This window comes from Callithrix jacchus, chromosome 8, assembly GCF_049354715.1.
Source record: "Callithrix jacchus isolate 240 chromosome 8, calJac240_pri, whole genome shotgun sequence".
Lineage (NCBI taxonomy): Eukaryota > Metazoa > Chordata > Mammalia > Primates > Cebidae > Callithrix > Callithrix jacchus.
The window spans coordinates 121,015,335-121,038,012 of NC_133509.1; the positions used below are offsets into that span (position 1 = coordinate 121,015,335).

The following is a 22,678-nucleotide window of genomic DNA, read 5'->3' on the forward strand; positions in this document are numbered from 1 at the left end:
TCAGATATAACTGAGGAACGAGATACTAGAAGCTGGAGTAAAGGCCATTATTTACTATAATTTAACAAAGATCTTGGCCACACTGTATCCATGCCCCAGGGCTTTGTGGAAGGCCAGAGCTGAGAGTGATAAACTAAGGTATCTGGCCACATAAAGCGTTGTAAAAGTTTGGGAATGGCTGGGTGTGGTGGCTCATGCCTGTAATTCCAGCACTTTGGGAGACCAAGGCAGGTGGATCCAGAGGTGAGGAGTTTGAAACCAGCCTGACTAACATGGTGAAACTCCATCTCTAGCAAAAATACAAAAATTAGCCTAGTGTGGTGGTGCATGCCTGTTAATCCCAGCTACTCAGGAGGCTGAGGCAGAAGAATTGCTTGAACCTGAGAGGTGGATGTTGCAGTGAGCGGAGATTGCACCACTGCACTCCAGCCTGGGTAACAGAGTGAGACTCCATCCCAAAAAAAAAAAAAAAAAAAAAAGTTCAGGAGAGGAAACCAAGGTTGGAGCCCAGTGATCACTTGCTAAAGAGATTAGCATGGATAGAAGGAAGCTGGGTGCAAATGCTCAGGACAATGGAAGGAAGACCTCCAATCACATTTCAGAGATCTTTGAGGTTGCCCCTTCAATCACAGACCCAGAAACCTAAAAGGGAAGAATGGCTTCAGAGAACAGGCCCAGGACTCTTCACAGACTTGCTGCTCTGCCTTCTCAGGACCCTGCTCCCCATTCCCATAGTGCAATACTCCAAAGCCACAGTCTCAGAATGTACAAGTTATAAACCTTAGGAGCAACCACATGGTGTCAATTCTGAAGGCTTGCAAAAAGCAAGAGCTTTAGAGTCTTGGAAGCCTCCACCCAGATTTCAAAGGATGTTATCCAAAAGCCTGAGGCCCCAGGCAGAGACTTGTCACAAGGGCGGAGCCACTGCATAGAACCTTGCAAGGTTGTGGGGTTGAAGTTGCCTCACAGGGTCTCGACCAGGGCAATGCCTAGTGGAGCTATGGGAGTAGGCCTACCACAAGGATGCCAGAACTAAGAAGTCACTAGCAGTGTAAAACACCCTGGAAAAGCTTTAGGGCACTGAACTCCAGCCATGTGAGCTGCACCCAGAAAAGTCATAGGGGTTGGGCTGCCTGAGGCTTTGGTGATCCAACTCCTTCCCCACTCCAGGAGGCAGCACTTGAAGTCAGAAAAGACTATTCTCCAGGTTTAAGATTTAATGTCTGCATTGCTAGATTTTGGACTTGATTAGGGGCCTGTTATTCCTTTCTTTTCAACCATTTCTCCTTGTGGAATGGAAATGTCTATCTTATGCCTATATTGAATGTTGGAAGCACATAACTTGTTTTTATTTCACATGCTCACAGGTAAGACTCTGAATTTTGGATTTTGAGTTGGTGCTGGAACAAGGTAAGACTTTGGGGATATCGAGATGGAATGAATGTAGTTGTATGTGAGAAGAACATGAGTTTTGGGGGGCCAGTGGTGGGATGCTACAGCTGAGTATTTGTACTCTCCAAAACTCAGGCTTAAATTTAATTCTCACTGTGGTTTTAAGAGGTGATTGGGTCCTGAGGACTCTGCCCTCGTGGAGTTTATCCATGCATGAATTAATAGATTATTGGATTATCATGGGAATGGAATTGGTGACTTCATATGAGCAGAAAAAGAGAACTGAGTTAGCACACCCAGTCTCTTCACCCTGTGATACCCTGGGTTGCTTTGGGATGACTGCAGAGAGTTCTCACCAGCAAGAAGGCCTCAGCCCCAAGACTATAAGAAATAAACTTTGTTTCTTTATAAATCTCCCAGTTGCAGGTATTGTGTTATAAGAAGAAGAAAATGAACTAAGACAGGCAGGCATTAGATGTTCAAAAAAAATTTAAATGTAAAACTGATAGTTAAAAAAAAGTAGAATTAGATTGCGAAACAAAATGTAAATGTAGATTTTTTGACATATAAAAATGACACAAAAAATAGGAGAGAAAAAGGGTGTAAAGAAGATAGGAGATCAAGTATGTTACTGTTACCTCTTTTTTAATAGCTGAGAAGGCAGGTGATAGATTCATAAACATATTTTAATGTACTTAGAATAATTAATTGTTGAGAAAATGGGTTAGAGAAATAGAAAAAACACTAAGAAGACTGTTAATTTTTTAATACTTAGGTAAATAATAGATTAACTAAACAATTAGAGAACTACATTTTAATTAGGTAACCTCTTTGTGATTTATTGTATAAAGTATAATATTAAAAGTACACAACAAATACAAATATTCCCACATATTAGAGGGTACACACACACACACATAGAGCAATGCAATTTAAATACATGACAAGACTTGTTAGTTAAAACTATAAAAATAGAAATTATAACCTAAAATAGTCTGACAGAACTAATATGAAATACATCAGTCATACCGTAACTATAAACTGAGAAAAGACACACATTTAAAGACAGTATTTATTAAATGACATACAAAATAAACCCAAATCCAGGCTATAAATCTAGAATAAAGAGAGACAGATAAGCCAGCGACTTAAAAAGTTTAAAAATAAAAGGAGAAACGAAGGTATATTAGGCCAATGCACACAAAAGAAATGCAATTCGCAGTGTTACCCCAGAGTTTTCTATAATGTGTCCCACATAAAGTAACATCAACATTCATAAAGCAAATAGTGAAGAATAGACTTTAAAAATACAGAGAAACTCACTAGTCACAGGAGGCTTTAATTCCCAGTTCATGAAAGATTACATAACTAAGAAAGTAAAATATAAACGTAATAAGAACTGATGGATATATAACTAACTCTGAAAATGATAAAAATGGAAAATATAGCTTTATTCCAGGTGTCCATGGAACATTCATAAACATTAACCATATATTAGTTCACAATCAATTCTAAGTTTTTAATTGCCAAAGAGTAAACATAGCAAAACATCTTCCATCACAATATCAAATTAAATTTGCAATTGATAGCAAAGAGATAAACAAAATGACCCTTCTATAAATAACTTAACATTCTAATACTCTTTATAAACTACTCCTCATTGAGAAAATACATATATAAATAGTAGAACTTAAGAAAAACAAAATAATAGATAAAATGCTATTACTCAGAACCAGCGAGATCCAGTAAAATTAATGTCCCAAGGAAAATTTGCAGTCTTCCATGATTTTATTAACTTAGAAAATAAAAGAAACAAATAAGCAAAAACTTTCCAAACAAAAAAGTTAGAATAAAAATAACTAAAGACCTAAAAAGAATATGAAGAAAGAATAAACATAAAAGAGAAATTAGTAAGAAAAAAGAATAGAATTATAAAAATGAATTTTTAAAATAAAAATCTCAAAGTAAAACATTAAACCTATTTTACCTATTTAAGAAAAACATTAAAAAAATTTTTAAAATTAAGCAGACAATTCAAGTTAAGCAAAAGAATGAAAATTTTAAATTGCACACTAGCAATTTGAAAATAAACTGGAAAACATTAGGTAAGAATAGGTATGTTTTTAGGAAAATCGATTTTACCAAAATTCACTGCTCAAGAGATAAAAGCCTATAAACATCACATTCCTCAAAAGAAATAGGGTGCTATGTAAGAACTAATCTCAAAAGAATAACACCATAGCCAACTCTTTTAGAAGGAAATTGTATCAAACATTTAGAGTGAAGGCTTCCATTGCTATTTAAACTATTTTGGAACATGGGGGAACAGTAGGGAAGGAAAATGGCCAAACTAATGTATGAGGCAAGTAAAATATTGAGTCCAACATTTAATATCAAAAATATTTAAAAACTTACTTATAACTATTAATAAAAATCATAAATGAAATATAAATGCAAAATCCTGTGGAACATAAAAATAAAAACACACGACTAAATGGGAATTATTTCAGAAATACTAGTATATATTAGTGTTTGAAAACCTATTAATAAAACAGTGAAATGGCAAGGGATAAAATGCAATGATATATTCCTTAAGTAAAAATGAATGAATGCTTTTTAGTATGACAAAATATAAGTATTTCAAACACAAAACCAAGAACATACTTAATGAAGAAACACTTGATGAAGTCTTTCAAAAGTTGGGAGTAAGGAATAGATGGACACAGTGAGCACTAACCACAAATATCAGACTGCAGGTATCTAAGACAAAACCATAAAGATGTATAAAAATTGTAAAGGAAGCATTAGCATCTTAACGACAAATGTGTATACAGAATGTCAGATTATGTATATGCATATAAATATTTAGAAAGTTGGAAAATTTTATTGATCTAACAAAGAATCTGACAAAAGAATCTGAATATATGGTGCATGCCTGGGGCAACTTTCCTGAAATTGGTTGGGGAAATAAGATGCTGACCTACGGAGCCTTGGAAACCAGTGAAATCTGTAAATCTAAAGACAAAAAGAATTGTACACAGGCACTGTATTATAGTTGATACATTTATTTCCCACAGTGAACAGAACTATTCATTCCTTAAACTCACGGTGTTCATAGTGCCTTTCTTCCAAAAAATTGCAATATAATAAGAGAATAAAAAGCTTAGCTTTATAGGAGATTAAGCTAAAAAGAGAAAAACTAGCTCTAAATTGTTGATCAAGGTTATGAATAACAGTGATTAATTACATTTCTTTTTTCATCTTATACTTTCAGTTCTGGATACATGTGCAGAACGTGAAGGTTTGTTATATAGGTATACATGTGCCATGGTGGTTTGCTGCACCCATCAACCCGTCATCTACATTAGGTATTTCTCCTAATGCTGTCCCTCGCCACCTGACAGGCCCCCATGTGTGATGTGTCCATGTTCTCCTTGTTCAACTCCCACCTATGAGTAAGAACATGCAGTGTTTGGTTTTCTGCTCCTGTGTTAGTTTGCTAATAATGATGGTTTCCAGCTTCATTCATGTCCCTGCAAAGGGCATGAACTCATCCTTTTTTATGGTTGCCTAGTATTCTGTGGTGTATATGTGCCATATTTTCTTTAACCAGTCTATCACTGATGGGCATTTGAGTTGGGTGTATATGCCACGTGTGTGTGTCTTTATAGTAGAATGATTTATAATTATTGGGGTATATATCCAGTAATGGGATTGTTGGGTCAAATGGTATTTCTGGTTCTAGATCCTTGAGGAATCACCACACTGTCTTCCACAAGGGTTGAACTAATTTACACTCCCACCAACAGTGTAAAGGCAATACTATTTCTCCACATCCTCTCCAGCATCTGTTGTTTCCTGACTTTTAATGATCGCCATTCTAACTGGCATGAGATGGTATCTCATTGTGGTTTAGATTTGCATTTCCCCAATAACCAATGATGATGAGCTATTTTTCATGTTTGTTGCCTGCATAAATGTCTTCTTTTGAGAACTCTCTGTTCATATATTTTGCCCACTTTTTAATGGGGTTGTTTGTTTTATTCTTGTAAATTCATGTAAGTTCCTTGTAGATTCTGGATGTTAGCCCTCTGTTAGATGGATAGATTCCAAAAATTTTCTCCCATTCTGTAGGTTGCCTGTTCACTCTGATAGTTTCTTTTGCTGTGCCAAAACTCTTTAGTTTAATTAGATCCTATTCATCAATTTTGGCTTTTGTTGCCATTGCTTTTGGTGTTTTAGTCATGAAGTCCTTGCCCATGCCTATGTGCTGAATGGCATTGCCTAGGTTTTCTTCTAGGGATTTTATGGTTTTAGGTCTTATGCTTAAGTCTTTAATCCAACTGGAGTTAATTTTTGTACAAGGTGTAAGGAAGGGGCAGTTTCAGTTTTCTGCATATGGCTAGCCAGTTTTCCCAACACTATTAAATAGACAACCCTTTTCCCATTGCTTGTTTTTGTCAGGTTTGCCAAAGATCAGATAGTTGTAGATGTGTGTGGTATTATTTCTGAGGCCTCTGTTCTGTTCCATTGGTCTGTATCTGTTTTGATTTCTGTATCATGCTGCTTTGGTTACTGTAGCCCAGTAGTACGGTTTGAAGTCAGGAAGTGTGATGCCTCCAGCTTTGTTCTTTTTGCTTAGGATTGTCTTGGCTATGCGGACTCTTTTTTGGTTTCATATGAAATTTAAAGTTGTTTTTTCTAATTCTGCGAAGAAAGTCAATGGTAGCTTGAAGGGGATAGCATTGAATCTATAAATTACTTTGGGCAGTATGGTTATTTTTACGATATTGATTCTTCCTATTCATGAGAATGGAATGTTTTTCCATTTGTTTGTGCCCTCTCTTATTTCCTTGAGCAGTGGTTTGCAGTTCTTGAAGAGGTCCTTCACATCCCTTGCGAGTTGTAGTCCTAGATTTTATTCTCTTTGTAGCAGTTGTGAACGGGAGTTCACTCATGATTTGGCTGTTTGTCTCCTCTTGGTAAATAGGAATGCTTGTGAATTTTGCACATAGATTTTGTATCCTGAGACTTTGCCGAAGTTGCTTAGCAGCTTAAAGAGATTTTAGGCTTAGATGATGGGATTTTCTAAATATACAATCATGTCATCTGCAAATAGAGACAGTTTGACTTCTTCTCTTCCTATTTGAATGCCCTTTATTTCTTTCTCTTGCCTGATTGTCCCTGCCCAAAATTCCAATACTATGTTAAATAGGAGTGGTGAGAGAGTTATCCTTGTCTTGTGCCAATATTCAAAGGGAATGCTCCCAGCTTTTGCCCATTCAGTATGTTATTGGCTGTAAGTCTGTTGTAAGTAGCTCTTACTTTTTTGAGATATGTTCTATCAGTACCTAGTTTATAAAGAGAAAGAGTTTTTAGTATGAATGGGTGTAGAATTTTATTGAAGACCTTTACTTCATCTGTTGAAATAATCATGTGGTTTTTGTCATTGATCTGTTTTTGTAATGGATTATTGCATTTATTGATTTGCGTTATGTTGAGCCAGCCTTATATCCCAGGGATGAAGCCTACTTGATAGTGATGAATAAGGTTTTTGATGTGCTGCTTGATTCAGTTTCCCAGTATTTCACTGAGGATTTTTGCATCGATGTTCATCAGGGATATTGGCCTGAACTTTTCTTTTTTGGTTGTGTGGATAGTGCTGGCCTCATAAAATGAGTTAGGGAGGAGTCTCTCTTTTTTATTGTTTGGAATAGTTTCAGAAGGAGTAGTACCAGCTCCACTTTGTACCTCTGGTAGAACTGAGCTGTGAATTCATCTGGTCCTGGGCTTTTTTTGGTTGGTAGACTATTAACTACTGCCTTAATTTCAGAACTTGTTATTGATCTATTCAGGGATTAAATTTCTTTCTGGCTTAGTCTTAGGAGGGTGTATTTGTCCAGGAATGTATTCATTTCTTCTAGATTTTCTGGTTTATTTGAGTAAAGGTGTTGACAGTATTCTCTGATGGTAGTTTGTATTTCTGTGGGTTCAGTGGTGATCTCCCCTTTATCATTTTTATTGTTTCTTTTTGATTCTTCTCGTTTTTCTTCTTTATTATTCTCGCTAGTGGCCTACTTTGTCAATCTTTTCAAAAAATCAGCTACTGGATTCATTGATTTTTTGAAGTGTTTTTCATGTTTCTGTTTCCTTTAGTTCTACTTTAATCTTAGTTATTTATTGTCTTCTGCTAGCTTTTGAATGTTTTTGCTCTTGCTTTTCTAGTTCTTTTAATTGTGAAGTTAGGGTGTTCATTTTAGATCTTTCCCTCTTTCTCCTGTGGGCACTCAGTGCTATACATTTCCCTCTAAGCACTGTTTAAGCTGTGTCCCAAGGAATCTGGTATATTGTGCCTTTGTTCTCATTGGTTTCAAATAACTTATTTATTTCTGCCTTCATTTCATTATTTACCCAGTAGTCATTCAGGAGCAGGTTGTTCATTTTCCATGTAGTTATGCGGTTTTGAGTGAGTTTCTTAATCCCGAGTTCTAATTTGATTGCACTGTGGGCTGAAGACTGTTTTAATTTTCATTCTTTTGCATTTGCTGAGGAGTGTTTTACTTCCAATTATGTAGTCAATTTTAGAATAAGTGCAATGTGGTGCTGAGAAGAATGTATATTCTGTGGATTTGGGGTGGAGAGTTCTATAGATGTCTATTAGGTCCACTTGGTCCAGATCTGACTTCAAGTCCTGAATATCATTGTCAATTTTCTGTCTCTTTGATCTGTCTAATATTGACAGTGGGGTTTTAAAGTCTCCTACTATTATTGTATGGGAGTCTAAATTTCTTTGTAGTCTCTAAGAACTTGCTTTATAAATCTGGGTGCTCCTATATTGGGTGCACATATATATTTAGCATAGTTAACTCTTTTTGGTGCATTGATTCCTTTACTATTATATAATGCCCTTCTTTGTATTCTTAGATCTTTGTTGGTTTAAAGTCTGTTTTAGCAGATGCTAGGATTGCAACCCATGCTTTATTTTGCTCTCCATTTGCTTGATAAATATTCCTCCACCCTTTATTTTGAGCCTATGCGTGTCTTTGTATGTGAGATGGATCCCCTAAATAGAGCACACTGATGGGTCTTCACTTTTTATCCAATTTACTAGTCTGTGTCTTTTAATTGGGGCGTTTAGTCCATTTACATTTAAGGTTAATCTTGTTATGTGTGAGTTTGATCCTATCATCATGATGCTAGCTGGTTATTTTGCCTGTCAGTTGTTGCAGTTTCTTCATAGTGTCAGTGGTCTTTACAGTTTGATATGTTTTTGCTGGTACTGGTACCATTTTTTCCTTTCCACATTAAGTTCTTCAGAAAGTCTTGTAGGGCAGGCCTGGTGGTGACAAAATCTGTCAGAATTTGCTTGTGTGTAAAGGATTTTATTTCTCCTTGATTATGAAGCTTAATTTGGCTGGATATGAAATTCTGTGTTAGAAATTCTTTTATTTAAGAATTTTGAATATTGGCTCTCACTCTTTTCTGGCTAGTAGGGTTTCTGCAGAGAGATCTGCTGTTAGTCTGATAGGCTTCCCTTTGTAGGTAACCCAACCTTTCTCTCCAACTGCCCTTAACAGTTTTTCCTTCATTTCAACCTTGGTGAATCTGATAATTATGTATGTTGGGGTTGCTCTTCTCGAAGAGTATCTTTGTGGTGTTCTCTGTAGTTCCTGAATTTGAATGTTGACCTGTCTTGCTAGGTTGGAGAAGTTCTCCTGGGTAATATCCTGAAGAGTGCTTTTCAACTTGGTTCCATTCTCCCCATTGCTTTTGGGTACACCAATGAAACATAGGTTTATCTTTTTACATAGTCCCATATTTTTTGAAGGTTTTCTTTCTTTCTTTTTTTTAAATTATTTTTTTCTCTACTTTTGTCTTGATGCTTTATTTAATTAAGTTTATTTTTAATCTCGAATACTTTTTCTTCCACTTGATCAGTATTGCTACTGATAATTGTGTGTTTCGTGAAGTTCTCATGCTGTGTTTTTCAGCTTTCTCAGGTCATTTATGTTCTTCTCTAAACTGGTCATTCTAGTTAGCAGTACCTCTAATCTTTTTTCAAGGTTCTTAGCTTCCTTGCATTAGGTTAGAACATACTTCTTAAGCTCGAAGGAGTTTGTTATTACCCAAATTCTGAAGCCTTCTTCTGTCAATTCATCAAACTCATTGTCTATCCCGTTTTGTTCCCTTGCTGGAGAAGTCATGATTCTTTGGAGAAGAGGCTTTCTGGTTTTTTGGAATTTTCAGCCTTTTTGGGCTGGTTTTTTCTCATCTTCATGGATTTATCTACCTTTGGTCTTTGATGTTGGTGATCTTCGGATGGGGTTTCTGCATGGATGACCTTTTTGTTGATGTTGATGCTATTCCTTTCTGTTTGTTAGTTTTTCCTTCTAACAGTCAGGCTCTCTGCTGCAGGTCTGCTGGAGTTAGCTGGAGATCCACTCCAGACCCTGTTTACCTGGGTATCATCAGTGGAGGCTTCAGGACAGCAAAGATTGCTGCCTGCTCTTTCCTCTGGAAGCTTCATTCCCAGAGAGACACTCACTAGATGCCAGCCAGAGCTCTCCTGTATGATACGTCTGTCAACACCTGCTGGGAGGTGTCTCCCAGTCAGGAGGCATGGGGGTCAGGGATCCACGTGAGGAGGCAGTCTGTCCTTTAGCAGAGCTCAAGCACTGTGTTGAGAGATCAGCTGCTCTCTTCAGAGAGGGCAGGCAGGAATGCTTAAGTTTGCTAAAGCTGTGCCCACAGCCACCCTTTCCCCCAGATGCTCTGTCCCAAGGAGATGGGAGTTTTATCTATAAGCCCCTGACTGGAGATGTTGCCTTTCTTTCTGAGATGCCCTGCCCAGAGAGGAGGAATCTACAGAGGCAATCTGGCTACATCAGCTTTGCAAAGGTGTTCTGGGCTCTGCCCAATTCAAAATTCCTCCTTGGCTTTGTTTACACTGTGAGGGGAAAAGCACCTACTCAAGCCTCAGTAATCATGGATGCCCCTTCCCCCACCAAGCTCAAGTGTCCCAGGTCCACTTCCAACTACTGTCCTGGCAGTGAGAATTTCAAGCCAGTGGATCTTAGCTTGCTGGGCTCTGTGGGTGGGATCCACTGAGGTAGGCCACTTGGCTCCTTGGCTTCAGCCCCTTTTCCAGGGGAGTGAATGGTTCTCTCTTGCTGGTGTCCCAGGCACCACTAGGGTCTGAAAAAAAAAAAACTCCTTCAGTTAGCTCAGTGTCTGCCCAAAGGGCCATTGAGTTTTGTGCCTGAAACCCAGGGCCCTGGTGGAATAGGCACCAGAAGGATCTCCTGTTCTGTGGATTGCGAAGACCATGGGAAGAGCATAGCATCTGGGTTTCAGTGCACCATTCCTCAGGGCACAGTCCCTCATGGCTTCCCCTGATTAACAGAGGGAGTTCCCCCACCCCTTGCTCTTCCTGGGTGAGGCGATGCCCCATCCTGTTTTGGCTCGCTGTCTGTGGGCTGCAACCATTGTCTAACCAGTCCCAATGAGATGAGCTGTGTACCACAGTTGGGAATGCAGAAATCACCTGCCTTTTGTGTTGATCTTATGGAGAACTATAAAAGGGAGCTGTTCCTATTCAGCCGTCTTGCCAGTCCGAAGTGATTAATTACATTTCTAAAAGGTATTTTTGATATGATGTGATGAGAATTTTTCTTTATCTCTGTGATGTTCCTTCAGAAATATATAACAACAAATCAAATATATTTTGAAAAACCAATGCTTCCCATATAGAGAATTTTTCAATAAAACTCATCTTAAAATCATTGTTCAGGTGGAATATTTCATGAAAGAAAATGTATTATTGTAAGATAGTTTTACTAATCTATGAAATAAATACATATTTTATGTTTCAGTTTGGTATAATTTTATTGGTTTAGGATGTTTTCACCCATCCTCCCTCCCATGGAAACACTTGCTAGTACTAAATAAATAATATTTTATGATTCAAGAAAACTTTTACATTTCATAAAGAATAGTGATTGCAAAATAATGAGTCTAGTCTTTTGGTAAAAAAAAAACTACTAAGTTTAAAATACAAAATTTTAAATACAAGTTTTTACTTAAAACTTGTCAGATTACATAATTGTATGTATTAAAGCAAGTTGTTTTTATTTCAACCTTTTTCAGTGGGTTGAGGCAAAGATCAGATGATATTATGTGAGGAAGAGCACTTGGTAAATTTTAAGGCAGCAGATAATTAGAAGCTGTTATTATGAAGCAATCATTTGCTAAATTGTTTGCTAGGATTCTCAAAACAATAAATAGACTTTCTTAAAAAAGAAGTTACCTTTTGTTTGTTCGAAGAGGAACTGGTAAAACCTTTAACCTTGTTGCTGCTTTCATCAGATGCTGACATTCCTGAGAAGTAGTCACATTAGGAGGATGACCACATGCTTTGGGAGACTAATGATTGTTCAAGGCAGGACTATGGACAATAAATAAATAAAAAGTCAAAAGGCAGAGAGAAGGAAAAAATGTACACAGTGAGAAGAATCTATACCTGCAAAGTCACAGAAATAATTTATTTGTACAGATTTTTGGCTAAGAATATTTTGAAATCCATTTAAATAATAGCTTACTGTAGTTATAATTATTATATTAACTTTCCAAAATTTGGAAGAATAATGTGAAAATTAATAAAGTTTAAGCTCGTTCTAAGATACTTACATGAAATGCCATGAATAATGACAATGCATAGTAATAATTTATGCTTGTATTCTAATGAGTTGAATTAGCTATTTTTTCTGGAAGCACAGTCTTCCAAGATGATGATATAATAGTTCAAGTCTCCATGGTATCTGAGCTTCTTATTCTATGGTTTCTTTTCTGCTTAATGTATTGGCCCAACTCTATAATTGCTGATATATCATTCACTCACTTATTTTATTATTTTTTTTGAGATGGAGTTTCACTCTTGTTACTCAGGCTAGAGTGCAATGGCACGATCTCGGCTCACCGCAACCTCCGCCTCCTGGGTTCAGGCAATTCTCCTGCCTCAGCCTCCTGAGTAACTGGGATTACAGGTACACGCCACCATGCCCAGCTAGTTTTTTTTTGTATTTTTAGTAGAGGCGTGGTTTCACCATGTTGACCAGGATGGTCTCGATCTCTTGACCTGGTGATCCACCCGCCTTGGCCTCCCAAAGTGCTGGGATTACAGGCGTGAGCCACCACGCCCGGCCCCACTCATGTTTTATATGCTAAGACGGATATCTGTTTCTACATTCAAAATTTAGCTTCTTTGAATTTGTTTCTGATTCTGAATTGCTGTCTTTGTAGGAGTTATTTATTACTAAATGTGATAAAGAGAGTCTTAAGCTGCAAGTTTTTCTGAGGATAGGAAAGACTTTTACAGGTTTTAGAATTACAATGATAAATTTTTGTGTACGAACATGATGTTATCACACCACAGGCAAAAGGGAACAAGTGTTGACAAATCAGTACTTACTTCAGTTGATTCACAGCTTTCCCCCCAAGGTTTGGGATGAAACTAAATTGATCTTTGCCTACTTTTCATCAACTCAACTAGACAAGTTCATGGTAAATAGAGAGAAGCAAAGAAATACTAAAGATGAAAGGATTTTCCTCGTCTGGCCTAATCTTGGGCTACGTCACTCTTAATAACAACAGATGGTATTACTCCCTCTGAAGTCCTGTTTGCTGATGCTATAAATGACTAAAAACTGAGGTTTTAGTGAAAGTGCTGACAAAGACTGTAGGAGATCTTCTCACAAGATGGCATTAACTTCTATTACTGGTAATGGTAAAGGCAGTGTATTTTAGCTGTGTTATAATTACATTGCATTGCCTATAATTCAATATCCAAAAGCATTTTAACCATTCATGGGAAAAAAGAAAAAGTTAACACTGAGCAAATTACCAAAGATTATCCTACCAGGAAAATGTATAGTCACTGATAACATTTATTTTTGTCCACAATAAAATTTGAAATCTTTAAATTTCAAAATTTTAAAAAAATTAGGAAGAGTTTTAAAATTAGGTACAGGAAAAAAAAAAAAAAAAACCTCAACTGACCTGGCAAAACTTTCCAGCAGCTATTTGCTTAGTCTTGGTAGTTTCTGGTTTGAAAGTTAATTAGCATCAAAGAAGACAGCTGGTACTGATTCAGCATAGATTGCATACTCCCTCCTCCTGCATACACCCTCCTGCTTTTCCCTCTCCCTCCATTGAGAGACCTTCCTAAACATAGCAATTTGCCTCATCCATTGACAGCTCCATTGACGGCTTTCAGATGTCACTAATATTACCGGACATCCAATGCCTTACTCATAATTACAGTATGTTAGAATTGATAAAGATTTAATGCATGTAATAATATAAAAATAGCTATAAAATATCATAATATAAATAGAAATAACATAAATATAAATATAAAAAGAATAAATTCTCTATATAATGCTGGACCTCAATATTAGAGAATAAGTAAATAATGAAGTCATCTTAGAACTCAGATTTTCTTGTTTCTAGTTAAGCATTTTTTCAATCTATTGCAAGGGTAGTTGTAGTCCTAAGTGTGGTGATTGCTAGTATTATAATGGAAAAAACAGCATTTGGATTTGGCAAACTCTTAATACATGTTATCTCACCAATCTATCTCTGTGGATTTAATGATAAGCTGCTCTCACCGAAATCCTAATGATGCTGATTAAAAACCTGAAGAAATAAAGAAATAAATACACATTATGTGAGAGACATTACGCACAAAGTTTTATAAACGTTTATTTCAGTTTCATAATAGTTCTCAATTTAAATTTTTGTATTAGCATGTTTATGCAAACAGGAAACAAGGTCCAGAGAAGAAAAATAACTTCTCCAAGATATATAACAAGTAAGTGGTGAAACTGAATTTGAATCCACCTCATTGTTAACTTTCCATCTGAGCAAGCAAATAATGTGTCCACAGTTAAGCAGTGGCATTAGAATGTAGTTTCAAATGCAAGATATCAGATTTGATATCACTTGCATTTTCCGTAACATTGCACTTGAGACTTTTTAACAGAGGTTCCTGGCATTTTTTTTTAATGAGAAGAGGCTATTTTTCAATTTTAAAATCTTGAAATTCTAAGTAAGGTATACTTCTTGCCAATATGAATATTTGCTATGTCTCAGAAAGGGGAATTTGTCAACATAAAAAAGTTGGAATGTCTATCCAATGTAACATTAATGTCTCCTTTGAAGATTTATATTATTTGGTTGATAAGTTTATTATATGTATTCTCATATACATTAAATGACACACACGTATTGTTTATCTAATCTATCGATCAATCATCTATCAAATAACTATTTGCTTATCTATTATGAATTTAACTCCATGGCGTTGACATGAATTAAAAATGTATATCTAGGCATTTTTCTTCTGTCTTCACTGAAGTAAATGTTGTGAAAACATATTCATTTATTATCTTTTGTAGCATATGATTAGTTACAACGAATTAATGATCCAATTGGTCATATATAACATTTTGTAATTTATCCATAGAAGGAGGGTGTGCATTGAATTTTCTAAGCATGCAACTCAAAAGGTATTCTCCTTGGTGGAAAAAATACTAAGTTTTAAGAAAGAAATTGGAGGATGTCCTGGGGTCTCAGCCACAGGAGATAAGGGGCTATTGTGTTTTGCTGAAGGGAAATAAAAATAACAATATTACACTAACAATATAATGAAGAAAATGTTCAAGAAATGGAATTTAAGTGTGACCATAGGAAATGCTATAAAGGTATTGCTCCAAGATGCATCTACAGAGAGGTATCAGATAAAAACATCCCAAGTTATAAAAAATATATATGGTTTTGGAATTCAAGAGGGATAAAATAAAATTAAAAACCCTGCATTGTGATTTGAAAAATCACTTCCATAAGTACAAAACTGACCTAGCAGACATTAAAATAAGTAGATGTGAAAATGCTGAGAACACACTAATGAATAATGACCTCAAGGAGTTCAAAATTTGCTGGAAGAGATGGCCCTGTGCGTAACACATAATAACTTGCTGAACATGTAGAAAGTGTTTTGAGGTAAGAAAATAAGGATGTCAAGAGTATCACTTGCATATCAGTTTTCACACTGAAAAAGAGGTTTATTTGAATCACAGTTCTACAGGGCTGGAGAGGCCTCAAGAAACTTACAGTCATGGCCCAAGGCAAAGGGGAAGCAAGGCACATATTATTATGGCAGAGCAGGAAGGGTGGGGAGTGGGGAACCACCACACACTTTTAAACTATCAGACGTTGTGAGAACTCACTCAATATCATGGAAATAGCATGGGGGAAACCACCCCCATGGTTCAATCACCTCCCACCAGGTCCCTCCCTAACATGTGGGGATTTACAATTTGAGATGAGAATTGAGTGGGGACACAGAACCAAATCATATCACCTTGAAAGATTATTTTAAAGTCATTGCTGATAATAATCCAGTTAACTTTTCTGAGAGATTACAATATGCCAGCTTCTATGCTATGGTAATTGAAGTATTATTTTATACCATTTACATAATCCAATAAAGCAAATTATTAAATTCCAAAATTGCAATTCAAAATTCTTGAAAGTTGAATTACTTTGTTCAGAGGTATAAGAGATAGCAATAAAACCACCTTCCAGGGCTGTCTAATGCAAGAAATGCTATTTTTGTAACAGAAACTCTCAACTGCTCTCTTTGCCATGCAATCACTGCAAGGTGCCTGTTAATCCATACTGCCCACACATTGAGTTTTTGATTTTTATTAATGTCCAATACAATATAAAGAGTGAATTAGCTGTGGCTGATAAAATATACAAACCTTTAAAATCTACCTGAATTTGTATTAGATTTATTATTATGAATCAAAGACACTAAAAATAGAACCATATCAAGAAAGTTCTCCACTAGTCATATTTTGCTTTTTGGTTTCTAATATACATTTCCCCACGGGACCTTGGTTTCTTTTTGGGCAGTAGCTTCTCAAGGACTCTCAGTATATATGGTTTGTTGAAGCTCACACCCTCATGCATCCCTCCTTGTATGGGGAGGATGGCCTATGATCTAGACCTAACAAATTAGTATATTTTATCTCTTGGGTCATAGCAATTGGTTTGAGAACTATTACTCAATTTGTTCCAATGAGACCCAATTGGAGAGTTTAATTAAAGAGAAACTCACTTTTTTCTTTAGTGACTAACCTGCAGAGCATAAACGTTAAGAGATTTTGGTACCGGTGGACAGGTGAAGGAAGTCAACCTCAGAACAATTTGATATTTGTGTTGATTTAGGGAAAGAATACCAATGACAACAAGAAGACTAAACATGGTGTGTCCCTTGCAATGTATGTGATACATTTATATTAAACATTATTTATTGTCTCTCTGAAAATTAAATTTGAGGAGACATTATTTTATCTGACAACTAAATGCAAAGGAAAGAAAGTCCAATGGCATCATCTGAATTTATAATCTAACGTCACCAAAAGTGAGCTGAGCTTTAGACCTTTAAGTTATGTGATACAAAAGATTGTTTATGTCTCTGGTAACAAGAATTACTGCCTAAGAGGATGTCCTAAAAATAGGAAGAAAATAATTCACATGCTTAAAACTGTTTGAACAACTAATATAAATAGAAGACACCAAAACTTGTTTTGGTATGTTTGTGAGAAAAACGCAAAATAGAAAATGGACTTACACAACATCTTGGAGTTTAAAAAAGGGGCCTTTGAGATCTAATTCTAAAATTATTGCATGTTTGATACATCCAGAATGCAAAGGTCAAGGTTATTTGTCATGAGAAGGGATTAAGCAGCCCAAGTAGAAAAGCCAAAAAGAATCCAAACATAAAATGCTTTGAGTATTTTATATCAATATCTGAAAAAAGAACAAAGTAGTAATGCCAATAATAAATATTCAGATAGAAAAATACTGTAAGAAAATAGATGGAATAGGTAATGATGGAGCCTTTTCCAATCAACCTACCCTCAATAATTTCTCCCTCCTATAAATTTTTTTATCACTTAATCATCTATACAATTATTTATTTCCCATTACTGCTTTTCATGTAATTATGTCTCTCATATTATAAAATATGTTTATTCATTATTATTAGATTATAATTTCTGCAGAAACAGTGTCAAGAGGAAACATCTTGTGTGATGACAATGCTTATTAACTTGATAGCGGTGCTGGGTTCGAGGTTGTATGCATATGCTAAACGTGATTAAACCAGACAGTTTCAATATGTGCAGTTTATTGTACCTTAATTATACCTGAAAAATTTTTTTAAAGCATGTGGACTTGGTTGAAAGTTACCTCAAGACTCTAATACCGAACGATCCAAGATGGCCGATCGCTAACATCCCGGGATTGCAGCTCTCAGGGAAGGCGCGGAGAACTAGAGGACGCCACACTTTCAGACAAAGTCTGGTCACTCACGGAGCAGAAGATCCCCCAGTGGAGGAAACACACGGGTCGCCAGCGCGACTCTCGTGGTCGGCGCAGCGGTTCCGCCTGCACCTCGGCGCGGCAGGAGCAGAGTAAACGGGACCGCTTCCCCTTCTGACCGAGGTTTGGAGCCCCGGGAAGGCAGAGTCGCCTACTACGGACACAAGAAGGAAGCCCGACAGGAGAATCCTGGGCGGAAAAGCACCATCAGTTTTAACGCCGCTGCTCTGGCCCTGGGAACTAACAACCTGGACGTCCACTCAAGAGACCTAATCTGAAAGTTGGTAATTTCAAAGAGACAGGAGGATAAATTTACAATGATGGGAAGAAACCAGCGTAAAAAAGCTGAGAATACTCAAAGTCAGAACGCCTCTCCCTCTAAAGATGATCACAGTTCCACATCAACAAAGGAACAAGGCTTGATGGAGAACGAGCGCCTCCTGATGACAGAATCACTCTTCAAGGAATGGATAATAACAAACTTCGGTGAGGTAAAAGAACATGTTGTAGCCCAACGTAAAGAAACTAGGAACTTTGACAAAAGGCTTGATGAAATCCTATTGAGAATAGACAACTTAGAGAGGAGTATGAGTGAATTAATGGAACTGAAGAATACAATACAGGAACTCCGAGAAGTATGCACAGGTTTAAACACTCGAATTGTTCAAGCAGAAGAAGGGATATCAGAGGTCAAAGTCCAACTTAATGAAATAAAACGTGAAGAAAATATTAGAGAAAAAAGGATAAAAAGGAATGAGCAAAGTCTCCAAGAAATGTGGGACTATGTGAAAAGACCAAATTTACGTTTGATAGGTGTACCTGAATGCAACGGAGAGAATGAATCCAAGCTGGAAAATACCCTTCAGGATATTATTCAGGAAAATTTTCCTAAACTAGCAAAGCAGGTCAACATTCAACCCCAGGTAATACAGAGAACACCACAAAGATATTCCTCAAGAAGACCAACCCCAAGGCACATAATTGTTAGATTCACCAGGGTTGAAACGAAGGAGAGGATACTAAGGGCAGCCAGAGAGAAAGGTCGGATAACCCACAAAGGCAAGCCTATCAGACTTACAGCAGATCTCTCGGCAGAAACTCTACAGGCCAGAAGACAGTGGGGGCCAATATTCAACATCCTCAAAGAACAGAACCTTCAGCCCAGAATTTCATATCCAGCCAAACTAAGCTTCACAACTGAAGGAAAAATAAAATCTTTTATGAACAGGCAAGTACTCAGAGATTTTATTACCACCAGGCCTGCTTTACAAGAGCTTCTGAAAGAAGCATTACACACAGAAAGAAACAACCAGTATTAGCCTTTCTAAAAATACACCAAAAAGTAAAGAGCACCAACATAAAGAAGAATTTACACCAACAAATGGATAAAACAGCCAGTCAACATCAAATGGCAGTAACCCTAAATTTAAATTGACTGAATTCCCAATCAAAAGACACAGCCAAAACCCAACGGCATGTTACATCCAGACCTGTTTCACATGCAAGGATACACAAAGACTCAAAACAAAGGGATGGAGAAAGATTTACCAACCAAATGGAGAGCAAAAATAAATAATAAATAAATAAAAAGCAGGAGTTGCAATTCTCGTATCGGATAAAATAGATTTTAAAGCAACAAAGATATAGTGGTAAAAGGATCAATGCAACAATAAGAGCTAACGATCCTAACACCCAGATAGGAGACTTAGATTCAATAAGACAGAAAATTAATAAGGATATCAAGGACTCGAACTCAGATCCAGAACAAGTAAACTTAATAAATATTTATAGAGCTCTCCACTTCAAATACACAAAATATACATTCTTGTCAATACCACATCACACCTACCCATTAGTTTAAATGAAACATTGATTGGCCATTATTAATACCCAATTTTTTTCAAAATAAAGCAATATTTCCATTTACTCTCCCTCTTTCTCTTCCTCTTTCTTCCTCTCCTTTACTTATTATTTTTTTTTTTTTCTTTCCTTCTCTCAAAAAAAAAGAAATCAACTTGTAAACCTCTAGATCCAGGTCGGCAATGTCTCTTTCATTGCTTGATTTCCTTTCTTCCCTTCCCTCCCTCCCTCCCTCCCTCCCCGCTTCCTCCCTTCCTTCCTTCCTTCATCCCTTCCTTCCTCCCTACCGTCCTTCTTCCCTTCCTTCCTGCCTTCCCCCCCCCAATTAAAAAAAAAAAAAAAAAAAAAAGACTCTAATACCAGGGTAGAAATTAAAGAACAGAGGAATGAGTGCGGACCCAACTAGGTTAGAGAAAGAGCTCAGCTTTGGAGAGGAGGCTTTCTTGAAAAAGATGATGAATAGTTATAAACATAAGCTGCAGTATATTCTGTGCTCCAGAGTTAAAGTAGCCACATCAGGAACTTAGTGGCAGAAACATTCAGGCAGTAGTCAGTATTGTCTGATTCTAGAGATCTGCTTTGGAGTTGATTTATGCATTGGTATATGGTAAAGATAAAGAGATTCCTGACATTTAGTGCTAGAGGAAAATGACAAAATGAGAGACACTGGGAAGTAGCCTCTGAGCTAAGAGAAAAGATAGTAGAGTATTTTTTTCATAAGAAAAAAAAAAAGGTATGTATTTTGTGGAATAGAAAGGGGCACTGTCAAGTGCTACTGACAGATCAAGTAAAACAAAGACATAGGTGGTACTATATCCTGGTACAAGAGAATGAGTTTCATGGTAAGCCTCATCTACTGGCGAGGATAAGATTATGTAATGTACTGCCAGGTTTGATTGAGGATGGCTGAGTGGTTGGAAAGAGCTTGCACCTAAAACCTCAAGTTGAGAAGAGGTGGGACAGGAGAAGTCAAAGACGTGAAGCAACTTATTATACTTCCATGCCTCTACACTCCTGGCATAGTGTTCCTGGCATATCAGGCACCTAATACATGTATGTCAATTGATTGCCACATCAATAGACTCAAAGAATTTGCAAATGATAATAGGGTTAAATAATTCATGTGACTCATCTGGAAAATGAAAGATAAAAGATATGATTAGATTCTAGGAGTCTTTGAAGGATCTGAATTGAGTGAATGCAAATGTCCTTATTAAATGCTTGATATTAATATAAACTTCTCAATATTAATATAAACTGCTTGATATTAATATAAACCTCTCCTTAAACTTGAAAGAGACCATTGTGAATAAATAAAGGTAATAACACTAATTTTTTTTTAAAAAAAAGGTTAATAAACAGTTGGACCTATAATGGAAGAAAAAGACTGAGTAAAAAATTAAATGTAATTCAATTACATAAATATTTGGGGAAAATCCCAAGCTCATTTGAGATTGACATTATGCAAAAAAGCTACATGCCCCTATAAAATTCTTCCAATTTTTTTCCCTTAAGAACTCCATGATGAAATTTAGGTAATTTTTAACTTGTTTTTGTTGTTGTTGTTGTTGTTAAAAAACACTTAATTTGACAATAGTGAATTCAGGTTCCAAAATATCTACAATAGTGATTTATAAATAAATTATATATAGATAATTTAGCACATATGTCTGTTTGTTTTTGTGGTATTTAATATAAAACTTACAAATAGTTAAATAGTCATAAGCAGTGTTTCCATAAACAATAACTATTTTTTATTTTACTTTAAGTTCCGGGATACATGTGCAAACACACAGGTTTGTCACATAGGTATACATGTGCCATGGCGGTTTGCTGCACCTATTAACCCATCATCTAGGTTTTTAGACCCATATGCATTAGGTATTTGTCCTAATGCTCTCCCTCCCCTTTCCCCCCAAGCCCCGACAGGCCCTAGTGTGGGATGTTCCCCTCCCTGTGTCCATGTGTTTTCATTTAAACAATAACTCTTGATTAAAAGTATTGAGCATCTAAATGGTTTTATCCAAATCCATTTTATAGGAATCCAAGTACTTTTATTAAAAATATTAAAATGCAAAAACATTCAGTTGGCTTAAAATTCTACTTGGTTTTTCTAGGACTGTCATTCTGTGCCGATGTGTGTAAATGACTTCTATTCTCTAAACACTATCTACATAAATAGATGACTGCAAAGGGGGTTCATCGTCAGTATTTAACTTGACCTGACAGGACAGCCAATGTCCTCCACTTTCTAGTGTCAATGCGCCAGCATCCCCTAGTGGGCATTGTAAAAACTAAAATTTAATTCTACCGATAAGAAAGGTTGAGGATATTTATTAATATATTAAATGTATTTTGTTGGAATTCATTTGCATAATTAAAATAACTTTGCATTTATGAGTGCATACTGTCAATAAAACATTATGTAACTGCAAATAATCTGGTAGGGATGGTAGCCGCTATCATCTATTGCCCTGAAACATTTGTGTATTTAAAAAGTTTACATATGCAGTTTTTAAAATTTATATGTGTGTGTACAAAGTAATTTGAGCTATTCATCATTTATATTTGTTTGAATATTCATAGTTTATATTTGCGTGTTTGATAAACATTTTTTATTGAGGTTTGTGCTATGTATAGTCATGATTACAGACAGGACTTTGACTCTTCACTGGAGTTATTGTGGCATAAAAGACAAGCATGGATTTCTATATGACACTGATTTTATTCAAATCCTAGTTCTCCTGATGATTAACCTTGTGACCTAGAGTAGTTTTTACCCTTTTGGAGCCTTATTTTCTTCATTGGAAAAACAAGGGTAAACATGTACATACTGAGTACAAAGTAGAAATGGTCCAGTCTCTCCCAATATTTTAGGAAAAATTTTCCAGAATCTGATGACATCTATGACAAACAACACATATATTTAAAATGTGTAAATATGTACAGAATTTTAATATTAAACATTAAGAACAAT

The 22,678-nt window shown here is 36.2% G+C and overlaps 1 long non-coding RNA gene across 1 annotated transcript in view; it reads right to left on the bottom strand.

Moving 5' to 3' along the window:
- The window catches only part of LOC128928927 (uncharacterized), a 58,649-nt gene that overhangs the window by 30,977 nt on the left and 4,994 nt on the right, over positions 1-22,678 (bottom strand). The window contains exon 3 of the long non-coding RNA XR_008474716.2: positions 20,216-20,339. This is a non-coding gene — a long non-coding RNA (uncharacterized LOC128928927). The remainder of the gene's footprint in view (positions 1-20,215; positions 20,340-22,678) is intronic.